Raw genomic sequence first — 14,488 nt, forward strand, 5'->3', positions numbered from 1 at the left:
ATGAGCTCCTGACACTAAACCCTGATGATCTGAAAAATACAACAACCATTAGCAGAAATGTTTCATCCCTCTTTTGTGTGTTAAATCCAGATGGAATCTACCAGGCTTGTCCTGTTTTTCATTCACATGTGCCTTCCATTGTAGGTTCTTTTTTTTTTTTGTTCCCAAGAACTTCTGCTATTCAAGGGTAACATGGAAGTTTATTTGGTTTCCAATGCCATCAGCTATAGGTGGAGCTCTTAAAAAACACAGATACAGCTGTTAGAGACTCCTCTGTAAAGTCCTTTTGTGATTTATTGTGGGAAATGACCTCTGCAGGCACAGCAATAGTGGGTATTTATTTACCTGATCTCTTTAGACCAACTTTCATTCTCTGCATCCAACTCTGCTAAACTTACACTTCCCTGTGATGTGGAGTTCTGCCCTTGTTTTGGCAGCTTTTCCATGCGCTCTTTCTTCCTGCCCTTGATGCTGTGACTGGCACAAAGATGTTGTGGCCTCGTCCAAGGCTGTCACCAATGTCCCAGGGTGTGTCTGAACAGGATCTGAGCTCCCTGGGGCAGGGATTGCACTGGGAGGAGTGGGTGTGCTGAGGGGCTGCTGCAGTGGAACAGGACAAGGATCAGTGTGAGAGCAGCACATGCTGTTAAAACTCGGCTCATTTTCCATGTGGCTTGGAAATAAGGGTTTGTGCAGAATTCTCACCTAGGGAAAATGAGACACTGCCACCTGCAACCAAAGTAAAAAGCATGAGTGCTCATCTTTAGTGATATAGATAGAACCTATGGGAATCTTCAATTAGCACAACTACTGATCAGCTAATTTAGACCTCTGGTACCCTGTTGGATATTTTGGAGATGATTTCCACAAATTCACATGCTGAGGGAGTTAAACAGACGCTCCTTTAAGTGCCCAGCTGCTCCTCAGACCTGTGTGCTAAATGATGTCAGCTCTTGGAAACCTGAGTTTTAATGAGTTTCAATAGATGAAGGTGATGAGATCTGTGCTTTACTTCTGTCAGCTTTAAAGCCAATGAGTTCAAATTCTTAAGATCTTTGTTTCTAAGGATGTTCTTGGATAGTCTCAGTAAAAGCCCAGTGGTGCATTTTTACCTGTGCAGGACTCTTTACCCTTTTATTGTCTTTTTATGAATAAATACGTTTCTAGTCTGTGCTTTATGTCTTGCTGTAGAATAGTCTTACAGGAGACGACCTAGAAAAGAAAAGAAATGAAAAACAGATTGTAGCTTTTAAGAACGATCTACAGATTCAAAATACAGGGAAACTGTGATTTGGGAACACTTTTCATTGCTTTTTCTTTTGGCAGCATAAGATTTAGCAGCATTAGCATTAGCAAACCTGTGTATGAAGTCTGAATATTTTTCTCCTCTTCTGAGGGTAGAGAACACTTTTTCTTCCCACCCTCTCTATGTCATATGGGGTTTATAGGCTGTTTCTTCTCTACATTGCACTCTCTTGATCAAAGATTAAAGAAAAAACAACAACAAAAAAAGACATTTATAGGCACTTCATCTTTGTAAGCCCCGTGAAACAGGCAGGCTTTCAAGGTGCATTTTGTATTCATCAGGCTACAGAAAAATAGAACAATATGGGGCCAAAAAGATAGTGGGGAGGTGTGGGGGTTGAAATCATAATTGAATTCAGATTGTAGCGATCAAGGAAGGCAGAAGAGAAAGGCATGAACACACTAAAGCAGAGTGGATAGAAGTTCCTTTGCTTTGTGCTTCTTTCCAGACTACAGTGGCAGGAGGCTTGTACTGACTGCAGTAAAAGAACCAACTAATGACAATCACATTTTATTTTTACAGCGAGGAATATTTTATAGGGAGTGTGCTGCTGTGACCAAGGGCTCTGTGAGCCTCAGACTACTCCCTAAGTATTCCTAAATGAGCCTTTTCAAGTTTCTCCTCACCTTGAGAACTCTGCAGAAAAGTTACTTCTGAGGATAAATACAGAGGTTACCAGAAAGTCATAAATACTGAGGGGACAGGGACAGCCCCAGAAAACTTAGGAAACAAATGCCTCTCCTATCTAGTCTTCCATTTTCAGGAAAAACCCCCTTTTTTTCCTAATGTAAGGAGTGGTTTATCCATTGTTTCTATTCCAAGGGCTCCAGATTCCAATTTCTTTTACAGTTATATGTGTCAGGCCCAGGAAACACTTGAGAGCTGTAGACAGCTTAAAATGACAGCCTGCAATCCTGATGTTAAGCACTAATTTTTATTACACATGGAAATTCTTTCAGGGACTTATTAAGCTCAGTGGGATTTAATGTTTCATGTGTATAAAACACCCTGAACAAGTCCATAATTATGAAAAAAGACATATTTATTTATTTATTTAAAAAACCACACATAATAAGTCCTTGTTAACTCAAGGCAGAAAGGCCAGTGCACACAGAGAACTTAACATGAGCCGCAGGCTCTGCTTTGCCTCAGGCTGAGCCTAAGAGCCATGTCAGACTTTTGGGGCTCCTGGGAATGTTTTGTTGAGACATGATTTGATTTCTAAATGCTGGCTTGTTAAAAACCCATTGTTTTTCAGAAAAGTTTCAGTGTTGAAGAACCTTTGTTGAGATTCCAGCAGGTTTCTTTAGCTTTACAGCTTGGTTTGTGATTTGGGCAACTTTGAAAATGAGAGCAATCCTGACATTTTCACCCAACAGCTTTGGAGTGACAGCCCTGATTCCTGAAAAGGTAGCTAGGAAGTATTTTTCAAGAGCCAGAAAACCATTTTGCAGACAGCATTTGAACTCAGAAAATGTAACAGCTGCTTCTAGAAAGTCAGAATTACTAAGATTAATTACAAATTCTGAAAGAGTTTATGGCAGGCTTGAAAGATACCAAAGGCATGTAAGATGCAGAGATGCACATAACAAACATTTGTAAAGCTTTGTAAAGTGAAAGAATAAAACAAAATTACTTAAGGCATCTTGTCAACGTGGGCTTCTACATATTTTTGTATATGCTTTTTAGGACTCATGCCTCATTACAAACCAAGGTTTCTTCCTGTTTACTTTACTTTAACAACACTGCATAGCTAATTATAATTCACTGAAATTGCCCCCAACTACTTTTGATTTACTTATGTGATGGATGGTATTTGATTTGCGTGTTTATTTTGCATTAGAGTGGTTAATGGGTTAGAAATAAATGTTGCTCTTTCTGCAGAACAGAGAGTTTTCCTTTGCCCTTGAGAGCAACCACAGTCACTTGGGGTTATGTGGTGAAATAGGAGAATCTGGAGGTGTCATTACCACCGAGCAAGGAGCAAACACGAATTGCTGCCTCAGAGGTGACAGAAAGATCCCTCCTGGAGCTTGAGAAGGGGCTGCTTAGAGTTTTCTGTGAATTGGAAAGCCATTGAATTTCTGGGCTAAATCAGACCTGAAAAAAGAGGTTTATGAGGGCACTGGTGATGAGGTTACTTGGACTAAGTAATAATAAAAGCAGAATCTCCCCAAGACCTTCAGAAAACTCAGGGTCTTGTCAAAACCTGTCCATGGGCTTACAAGAATCTTAACTAAGGGATAATCTTGAATTTCTGTAGGGAAGGGAAAAGATTTGCTCTCTGGCAGTTGGATAATGGCACACAGAAACCTTGTTGATTTGGAAAAGCACCTCTGCAGCACCAGGAAAATGTGAAGTGTCTTCTGAACAGCCTTGGGTCATTATCCTGGTGCACAGAATAATTAAGAGACACAGTGAGAACAAAGGGCTTGAATAGAGCTGTATTGCAGACATGATGGGCAAGCCTGACTTTGAGCCCTGTGTGCACTGAAACAGGTCAGGTCTGAGGGCCTGTGCCTGTCTCCCCAAACACCGGCTCAGCTCTCATTGCGAGGGCTACCTCGGGCCAGGTACAGCAGTCTGGGAGCACTTTCCATTTTCAGCAAATTAATCCTCTCACAGCATGAAATAAAAAGATCAGAACACGATGTTAAACCTCATTTTGTATTTTCAATTACTAGAGGATAATTATTTTCTTTTTAAGTCTTGGAAGATGACATGATCTGAATACTCGGCTACCTGGCACTTCTGCTTGTGTTCCTGGAAGCAGAGAGAGTTCAGCTGGGGCAATGCACAAGATAATTGGGTTTATTTTGGAGCCTGGCAAGCCTCTGTATCTACCATCATCTGGAGAGAAGTGCAGCGCTTCAATCTTAGGTTTGGTGATTTTAGGCTTCATAAAGTAGGAGTACAGCTGCACAGAGAGAATTCTGTGTGTGGCCTGGGACCAGCAGAAGGTGGCTGAAGTGCTTTGGACAGTTGTTCAGTGCCAAGTAAACCTGATAGAACAAGGCTTTCATCTTGTTAGCCCTGATTTCTGCAAAAGTGAACATGGGAGAGTAATTCTCAAGAGTTCCCAAAGAGAATGGATGTGTTTTTGAAAGTTATTGTGGGGTGGAATTTGGAATATTGCCAGTTTCCCATTTCTTTGAATGGGAAGGAGATTTTGATTGTGTGTGTGTGCTGTGTGTATAATTCCCCATTATTGCACAGGGTTGCTTTTCTCCTTGCAGATTTTTAGTGGATGAACTCCAGTGATTTCAAAGAAGAAATGTTAAGTAAAATGTGAAAGATGCCAAATATGAATGTAACAGAAAATAAAAGTATCAACAGATTTGGCTCAGGTAATAGGTTGTGGCATTGTTAGGATCCAGAAAAAGCTGCATGAAAAGTACCACTGGTAGCATAACTTAAAATAAGTAAACCCTAGCTAATGCCATGTAAAAGAATCACTATTTAAAAACATATCAGGGCAATGTAATCTCCTTCTCTTCCACACAGTCTCTGGAGATGTAAAATTTGTATGCTTATGATTTCCTTCTCTGGGTGCAGTGAATTGCACCTAATTTGGCACAAATTTCTGCTTCTCTAACATCTTTACTTCTTTGGATTCAATTGAAGTTAAGAAATGCAATGTTCTAGGTTACTTATGATGCTGTTAGCATTTCAAAAAGCACCACTGTGATGAGATTCACCTTGGGCAGAAAGTGGAAAGAGGTCAGGGAATGAAAATATTAAGAAACACACTAAGAAAACAGTATTCCCTATTAACAACAATCCTACTGAATTTTGTACATCAAGATGCTGTGCTGGAGATCACATTTCCTATGCAGGTATTTTCTTTATGCAGCAAAACAGTCCCTGGAAAAGACTATGCCTTTGGAGCACAACAAACACAGGACAGTCTCTGTATTTTGTTGGGATGCAGATATTGATTATGTTTTATCTTTTGACCTGAATGGGCAACAGCAGTGTTTGTTCTTATTTGCAGCTGACAAAACCAGAGAAACATATTTATTATTTTCTTATGTACCTACAGTTACATCAATCATTAGTGTGGGAGATTCAATACAGTGTATTTTTTTGTCAACTTGAGTGGGGTTTGCACATGTGGAGCTGTGAATTTTGGCTTATATTTTTTCCTCTTGAAACGTTTTTTGTTCTAAGAGTGGATCCACAATAGAAGTTACAGGAAGGGAAATGGCCAGTCCTTGCTTTTTGTGGAAAATGTTTCTTCAAGTATTGAAACTGTCAAGAAATCTTGGTAAGACTGATCTGTCCAAGATGTGACTGTTTCAGGTCTGCATTTGCAGCCAGTAACAATTTAAAATAACAGCCAAATGCATTATGAAAACTGTCTGTAACTTATAAATAACCCTGGGTGGTTTTACTGGGAGGAGAGCTAAACCTGTCAGGTAGACTCTGTAGAACGCTGAAAGTTGAAACTGGGATGATTTGGGATAAATTCTCAAAAGTATTGAAGCTTTTAACCACAGCTGAGTCTAGTAGAAGTTCTAAACTACATAGACCCCTTTCAAATTCAGCTGTCTCAATCACTAGGAACTTTGAAAATGGAAGGAAGAAAGAATGAAAAGCAGCTAAAAATCTGCAGAAGCCTTTTCCCTCGTGCAAACAGTGATAGAGCAGTCAGATAAATAAGATGCATGTGCCACATGACATTAAGAAGCATTTTATGAACTGTTAATTAAGATTTAATCAGTTACATATTTTATTCTTGTTGAAGTGGAAGGTTAGTGTGAATTTCTTGTGGTGTTTCCCTGTTGAAGGAAATCAGTGTAGCTGAACATATTCGTGGTGGATTTGGCAGTGTGAGGGTAAAATGTGTGGATGTGGCACTCGGGGACATGGTCCCCAGTAGTGGACCTGTCAGTGATGGGTTCATGGTTGAACTTGATGATCTTAGAGGGATTTTCCAACCTTAAGGATTCTATGATTCTATCCTTAAAGGTCCTTTCCAGCTGTCATAGGTTAGCAAGCATAGTCCCGGAAGGGATGTCCTTGCTAAGGGGTGCTTACAGCTTCCTCTGGGACCTGGTAGAACCTATCACCTGGCCAGTTTGAATATGGACAATTCTTTAAGCCACCTCTGTGATCCACACTTAAGAACAGACAAACTGCCCCCCAAGCTCTCTCTCGTTTCCAGCGCTGGGACAGGTGGCTGCAGGCCCCGTGTGGGGGTCAGCGGGATCAGCCAGGCCCTGCTTGGGCCAGGATGGGCCGGGCCACAGCCATCCTGGAGCCATGGACCTGTTCCAACCATGGAACCCCCCCACTGCCTTGCCGTGGGCAGCCGGAGTGGCTCGGCTCTCCCCCCTTTCCACTTCGATAAGAAAATTCAACATTCCAGCTGCAAGGCCGAGGTGAGATTAACCCTTTTATTGCTGTGAAGAGCTGAAAACCTGAGGGAAGAGAGAGAGGAGATGCTTAAAGCTGAAATTCTGTTGTGAAGCTATGATATATCAGAGTATCCCGTTGTAATTTCATGAAGATATGGGGGGTGGAGTGTTCAACTCGTAAGCAATAGGCAGATGCTGACGCAGCTGTAATTTCATGAGAAGTTTGGACAGGGAGAGATGAACCAGATGAGGACTTTTGCTCCAAATGGGAAAGGAGAAAACCTCAGTTCCTAGAGATGCTCCCAGAGATAGTCCTAATGATGAAGATGAGGAAGACCCTTTACTCCCAGGGAAGGAGAAGGGCCTCTGTTTTTTGTTTTTGAACGGCTCAACCTTAAAATTGTACCCCAAAAACTTCAAGTGTGGACCCTCGAAAGCAGTTGCGGGAAAAGCTGCAAGTTGGGGGAAGGGACTCACATCGCAAGCAGAGAGACTCCTCTTCCTAAATGGACTGAACAATATTTGGAAGTGGGTGGCTGTCTCGTTGTGATAATGTTTTCATAGCACGAGCAAGAAGAGACTTCTCTTTCTAAATGGACTGAACAAGGTTATTATGGAAGGGGTAACAGACTGAATATCTTAAGGGTTGTCTTTTTCCATTGTCAGTGGGAGAAGGGAGGAAGGTGGGGGGAGGAGGAGAGTTCTGAAGGTGGTATAATTTTTTTTTTCCTTCTTTTAGGTCTGTTAATAAACTTCTTTCTATTCTTTCAAGTTTGGTGCCTGCTTTGCATTTCTCCTAATTCTTATCTCACAGAAGATAAACAGTAATGAGTATTTTGGGCCAAACCACTACACCAGCCTAAATGATTCTGTGCTTCTGTGGTTAGCGATCCTAGCCTGTGGTAACAAAAACAGACTAGAGAGACACAAGGGGGACATTCTGGATAATGCTGTGAGTGTGATTCAGATGAGACAATGACAAACAAAGCTGCTGCTTTTGCTCCAAAATCTAAATATATTATGCATAAGCGTGTATAAAGGTGGCACAGGTTAGTTGACTGCTAATGTAAGAAGAAATGTAAATGTTTTCACTCAAGTTCTTCATTTCATGAAGCACTAATTGGTTTTGTGCTTACTTCATTACACTCACACTGCAGGATCCTCAGCTCAGTTCTACACCACAAAACCATACAGGCAGGTATAAGCTCTGTGAATAATTAAATAATGTTAAGCAAATAAGAAAGGTTTGGATTTAAATACACTTGTGTGGCTTTCACTAAATGTGTTAAACATACAGAATTTGATCTATTTCTTGTTTAAAAACATCTCCCCCAAATGTGTTTGAAGCAGGTGCCTATGAGATGACCACATGGATATTGCTCTTTGGGAAGTGGGATGACTGAGGTTTCAGTAGCATTCTGTTTCATGGTGGTGAAATAGCAACAATGTGGTTTGCCCACTATTTCCTGTTAACAACCATAGCTAGATTTATAAACCAGAAATGTTTTTCTATTCCATGTCACACATGTTTTTCATGTTGTTTGATGTTGGCTGGATGTGTAACTTGGAAGTCTTGACTAGAAATTTTAGGCTAAGAATTTCCTAAAAGACAGATTTTTTTGTTGGTGGTGTTGTTACCCAACTCATTGGGTGTCCGACTTGAGATAAAATAGAGGTCTGATTTTCAGATGGCAGAGTTCAGTGTCTTCTGAAAACAAAGACCCTTAAAATGTCTTGAGGTGAGCATGTGAAAATGAGTGAGGTTATGCTTAACAGAGCTGTCTCACCATCCACGTCCCCACCAGGGTGTGTAATTCCAGGTCATTGTCCCCCTAAAGACACCAGGCCCTTTGCCTGCCCTGGCCTGTAAGCACCAGCACTTTTCTCTGTCAGACTTTGGGAGCAGTAAGGGAGAACATTGAGGAGCAGATTATCCTCTACACAGATCCAGTGATTAACAGAGGGATGTTATTCTGCGCAAAGCCTTTACCTGGTACCAAAGAAACTCCAGCAGCAAATTGCCCCCTCACTCGCCCTCTCTTTTGATCAGCATCTTGCTCAGCTCTGAGCAGCTCACAACCCTTTGATGCACAGAGCCATAGCAGGAAAAACAGACATGAAGAGGTGACACATTCAGAAGCTGTGAGAAGGACCTTTGTGCTTTAAAGAAAAGAAAAACCTGTAGAAATCTCCCTGCATACCCTTGTGACTGTGTGTGCAGGTTATATCTGCTGTGGGTATGCAGGAGAGAGAACAAGGCACTGAACTAATTAATTTTCCCCTCTCATCTGTTCTTTGTTCATGCTGAAGTAATTTGTGCAGTGAAATTTGGCTGAGGAAGAACATTGGCACATTCCTGCTAATGATGTCACTTAATAAATGCTGCTACTGTGGGGATGATGAGAGAACTAGGAACCACCTAAGCTGCATTAGATGTATTAGGTGAATCTGTGCTAATTTAATTCTGTTTTTGGAAGAATTAGTTCACTAAGTGTGGACAGTATACTGTAGCAATATCTTTTCTCATGAATTCGTGAAAATTATATTCGTCAAAATCTGTTTCTAGCAATTTGCTCTGTAGATAATTGCTATGGTATCCATTAACATAGTTTAAATCTTTATCAAATGATCCATTTTTTAACTTTTCTATAGTTCATAGCACTTAAATTCTTCTTTATCCCATTAAAGTTCTTTAAGCTCCTACAGAAGTCTAATGCACATAATTGTTCTAATTCTGCTGAAGTACACTCAAATCTCTTTCACCCTGTTAAAGTAGTTAACATGTCCTCATTTGAGAGGAGCATCAGCCATTCAGAGTAGGCTTGAAATAATAATATATAGAACTTTTTATCTCTGTGAAGGGCTTTCAGATTTGATTTCTTCCTTCTTGAGAGTGCTCACTCTGTGTAGGAGAGCACAAAAAGCTCTGAAGGTTAAATAACTCTGGTGTGTGCAGATGGATGTACAAAATCCCCAAGCTGCCTTCCCATAAGTCCAGCTTCTGCCTGTGTGTCCAGCTGCAGGGGAAAAACGAGGTTCTAAGTGGTCCCACCGACTTTGTGTTTTTCACTTATTTTGGTGAACATTTTGTTTTCTTTCATCGTTGCTCTGCTTTCTTCTGTACTGATTTCACTCCTAGACACTTGCTGTTTGCCCAGGCTGTTTCTCCTTTTTCAGACAATAAATTGCTAGAGTTTCTAATTTTTTTTGTTTTCTTTTCTTTTCTTTTGTTCTTTTCCACTCCCCGGTGGTATGTTTGTATGTTTCCAGTTTGTAGGTACCCCAGCTGCACTTTACGAGGGCACTCCTCTTTTCCAGGCTGGCAGGCATTCCCTTTTGTGCTGTAATTATTTAGATTTTTATCCCTCTTCTAACCAGGCCACCTTTCTGACTGCTCACACTGCTTGTCTGCTGTAAGTTATTATTTTCTTTCTAGAATATTAAAAGCATCCTGCACTCGATCCAGAGAGTGAAGTCTAAGGCTCGTATATCCAACCTTTCCAAGGGAACAGAATCGATAGCACTGTCTGTGCCCAGCATGGAATTGGATGTGTGTAGATGTACCCTGTTTCCCAGACAAGCTCTGCAGTGCTGTGGTGTGACTGTTGCTTGACAGGCACAATAAGTTGTGCATTTAAGATGTACTGCTGCTTTTTCAGCTTTGCTCCTGGTGTGTATTCTTTAAAAGCCAAGGCCTCTAGAGAGGTTTCTGTTTATGGAGTTGTATAAATTGAGGTTTGGAAGTGCACTGGGGTTTGTTTTTCTTCTCAGGTTAGTATTTGAATATGCTCAGGAGCCACTAAGTGCTGCCTTTCAATGTTACAAAATATTGCTGAGTATCTGATCAGTGACATCTTGCCTGTGAGCAAGGGAAGGCTTCCTGCCTTCTGCTGAGCTGCTCTTGGAAGGAATCACAGCTCCTGGCCTTGCATGAGCTATGACAGGTACAGTTCAAGACTTTCCATGTTCCTGTGTCTAAGGATTCACAGCACAGGTTCCTGGCTGGGATATGTGGCAATCCTGGACTGCTGGCTTGGTGCTGAGACTTCTGTGTGCTTCAGTGCTGAGGAGTAAAGGCACTTGTCAGAAGTTGTGCCTAACCCTGCAATCCAAGACTCCAACTGAAATGATTTACATCTTTCATTATGGAACTAGACATGTCTTACTTTTCCCATTTTATATTTAGGAAAAAAATCAAAGCCTTTGGAGTTTTGATTCTCATGCCATCTTCTTGGATCCATTGCTGGTGTGTTTAATTAACAAATATATTAATAACTATCACAAATATCAGTGTGGGAAAGGTCTGTTAGTGCTTCTGGATCTACTCCAGGATTAAATTATGAGCACCCTACTCTGTGTCTCAGTGATTTGCTGCTTGCTTGGGTGTGGGTGCTGGCTGTTTTTAAAGCAGTCAAACTCATTACAGTAATGAATATGTTGCCCACTACACAATCCTTGTGTCCTAAAATTTGTGTTTGGAATGTAACAGGAGATATAAAAGGAGTAAGAAAATCACTTACCTGCAGGTCTATATACGTGGTAGGACTAGAAAGACCAACCTTAAACTCCTTGTCTATATTCCCCAGTACCAAGCCACTATATGCTAAAGATAATTCTCCATAATCACATAATCTTTCCCCAAATGCCTCTAATTGTGCTGCTAAACTTATTTCACTGAGCAGCTTTTCTTACTCTCTGAATAACTTTAAAATAAGAGGTATTAATCAACCCTGTTATTATTTTCCATTAGCATCTTTAGCCTGCTTCTTTTGGTGTTGTTGGTTCTGACCAATGTGACTAATTTCTTATTTATCCATTTCTGTGCTATGAAGCTTGTACATAATCAGTTATTATAATCTGTACAGAACTTTTATTGAAGTGTATTTCAGAGGCTTTTTGGTGGGAGATAGGTTTATTATTATAAAAGCAATTTTTATACTAATTTAGACATCAACTAATCTCTTATTTATTCATAGGGAGTAAGACTGAATTATGTTTATATAAATTTTCTGTGCTTTCTTGGGAACATATAAATTGTTTGGAGCTGTTTGTCATCATTGTTTTGCTCAGACAAAATGTATTATGGTAAATTTACTGCTTTGTACCGTGCTGTGTTTCTTAATACTCTACCATGTAATGTTTATTTTGATTGAAAAGGAAATTATTCCTCTGTATGTAGTAACGTGATCCTGCAAGCCAAGTAACACTTGAACATGGTGAGAGATGGGGCCCTGCTTGAAGCAAGTGTGAAGTTCAGTTTGCTTCTGGTATACAATTAGGGTTTTCCAAAGAGAAGATGGGCCTGGCAGCACCCAGCAGGGTGTTAATTGCTGTAATGATGGTCACCTGGGCCTGATTATCTAATTAGACTAAAAAATAAAAATATCGAGTTAGTCATCTACTTACCCACCCTGCCTGAAAGGTCCTGTCTGGGTACAGGGACCCTGTGGAAGGGGAGGCAGTGCTTAAAGCCTTCCTGCAGGTGAGATAAATGAGAGTGTCTGCTCTCCCCTCATCCATAAATGCTGTCATTTAATTGCAGAAATCAACTGGGATGATCAGGCACCGTTGACAGAATCAACTGGGGTGGAAGAACCCTGTGAGATCATCAAGCCCAACGTGTGACCCATTCCCACCATGGCAACCAGCCCTGAGTGCCACGCCCAGGCCTTCCTTAAACATCTCCCACAACGGCGACTCCACCACCTGGGCAGCCCATTCCAATATCTAATCACCCTCTCTGGAAGGAAATTCTTTAGAACGTCCAACCTAAACCTCCCCTGGTGCAGCTTAAGGCTTCGTCCTGCATTCAGCCTTGGCCAGACCCTGGCAGGCTGCTCCTGACGGGGAACACCTCCGTGTCCAGGTGTCCCTGCAGGCCTGCATGGCCCTGTCACCGTTGGCTGGGGGAGTCTGTCACTCCTGGCTGGGCTGTCCCCGTGGTGGCTGCTCCTTGACCCCTCAGGTGTTGCCATGACTCCTGCTCCTGACACAGGTGGCCTGAGTTTGGGATGATGGTGCTGGCCAAGCTCCCTCCTCCCAGGGAATGAGTCCTACCAGCTGCAGGGTTTCGGCAATGAACCCACAGGTGCTTCCAGTCAGGCAGGTTTAGCTCCAGGTGCCCATTTCAGCTTCTCAGCCTCCCTCGGAGCTGTGGGGTTCTTGTGGAAACCACTAGGTTGTGGGGGTACTTGCTGCTGGCTCTAAGAAACAAGGTATTTGTACTCAGAAACTCCTTATTTTTCTACGGAAAATCTCACTGGGTTAGTGGTCCTGCAGGCTTCCACTTTGGTTGTTTTGCTGGGCAGGTCTGTCCTTGGTGTTGTCTTTTTTTATGTCAGAAAAGTTATATAATGGGTGAATTTGATATTATTAATTTCCATGTTTGAATAATAATGTGAAACCAGAATGGTGTGGGGTAACTGTTTGATAAGTGGGAAATAATGTCCTGCAGAATGTGTGGCTACTGAGAGCAGCAGTTCCACTCGGAAGTGTAGCACCTGTGTGGTGGCTGCAGGAACTGAGGCCTGGGGGTGTCCCAGTAGCAGGACTCTTGGAGACAATAGGGATTTGTTTCTTGTAAGGAAAAGTAGGGAATATATTAGCTTTATATGGGGGAAAAAAGAGTGTGACAAAGTAGAAAGCAAAGATTCTTTGTGTTCTGAGATTGGACTGGATTCAGGAAGCGTTTGGCTCTTGCCACTAAATGCCTGTCTGATCTTGGGCAAAGCATTTGATTTTGCCTGAGTTCTTTTTGTTAAGTTGTGCTCATAGCACTTTTGGTTTTTTTTATCCTCTACTTGCCATTTCTCTTTCAGTTAGAAGCTGCTCAGGGCCCCTTTCTCTGGTTTTGACCATCTAGCACTGACTGTGCAGAGGATCTCTGCCCTTAGGACCTGCTAAGTGCCTGTGAGCGCATCCAGCTGGTTCCAACAGCTCATAGAGCTGTCCCAAGGTTATGTGAGCTCCCTGCTACTGTAGACTGGCAACCTGCAGGACAGGGGCACAGCAGGACTTGTGCAGGATGATGTGGATGCAACAAACTAGTTTCTTAGGCTGTGGCTTCTTGGGGGCTTTGTCTCTTCAAGCAGTGGTGGCAAGTTAGGCTTCAAAGCTTTTGCCCTAATATTAGATGTTGATATAACTGCAGAAGAACTTGCATTTTATGTAGGCTGAGGTGTTAAAAATAAAGCATTCACCTGGTTAGACATATTGGTATTGAATTAACTTGCCTTGTTCTATAATGTTCATTATGTTGCTTTACTTGAAATTTTGGGAAGTGTGAGATGAAGAGCTGGTTGTAAATAATGCAGTGCAGGTGCCCAGGGATCAGACCCTGGGCTCTTGAGAGCTTTTAAAGTTCAGCTCTGCTCACTCTCAGTTGGAGTTCTCAATGCTGAGTGGATTTGCATTCTTTCAGATTTATTTGAATCTTGTAAGGTGGGAGCACATTCAAAAGTCTGAGAATACCCAGAGTTGCTGTGGTGGTTTTGTCACCCTGTGTATTTGCAGTATATTGAGGTATGTTTGGTATCTATCAACGTGCTGGTAGATATTTACTCCCATTTGCTTCTCCCACAAATATTTATGTGTATTAAGCCACTCTTTTGGTCCAGCTGTCAAATGTTGAGGAACTGCTTACCAGTTATTGCTGGAAGTAGAACTAATGGAAAGGAAGGCTGAGGGCTGATGTGTTAGATTTTTCTTTGACTTGTTTCAGAATTCTGAGGGCCACAGGTGTCTTTCTCCTAAGAGCTCCAAGTTTCCACCTTAATGCTTGAAGGAAACTCTCTTGGGAATTAATTGTCCTGAGTATCACGAA

General features: G+C 41.7%; 1 protein-coding gene across 26 annotated transcripts in view; it reads left to right on the forward strand.

Annotated features, from left to right (window-relative positions):
- RBFOX1 (RNA binding fox-1 homolog 1) overlaps nt 1-14,488 on the forward strand; it is a 1,132,467-nt gene that overhangs the window by 70,469 nt on the left and 1,047,510 nt on the right. For 2 of the 26 annotated variants that reach the window (XM_069030276.1, XM_069030258.1), the window contains exon 1: nt 12,831-12,881. The exons of 22 other annotated variants lie outside the window; for them this stretch is intronic. The gene's annotated coding sequence lies outside the window, so the exon portion shown is untranslated. Of the gene's footprint in view, nt 1-12,798; nt 12,882-14,488 lie in introns of those variants that run through there. 2 more of the 26 variants (XM_069030268.1, XM_069030280.1) reach the window with 2 other exon arrangements.

The sequence above is a fragment of the Aphelocoma coerulescens genome, chromosome 14, assembly GCF_041296385.1.
Source record: "Aphelocoma coerulescens isolate FSJ_1873_10779 chromosome 14, UR_Acoe_1.0, whole genome shotgun sequence".
Lineage (NCBI taxonomy): Eukaryota > Metazoa > Chordata > Aves > Passeriformes > Corvidae > Aphelocoma > Aphelocoma coerulescens.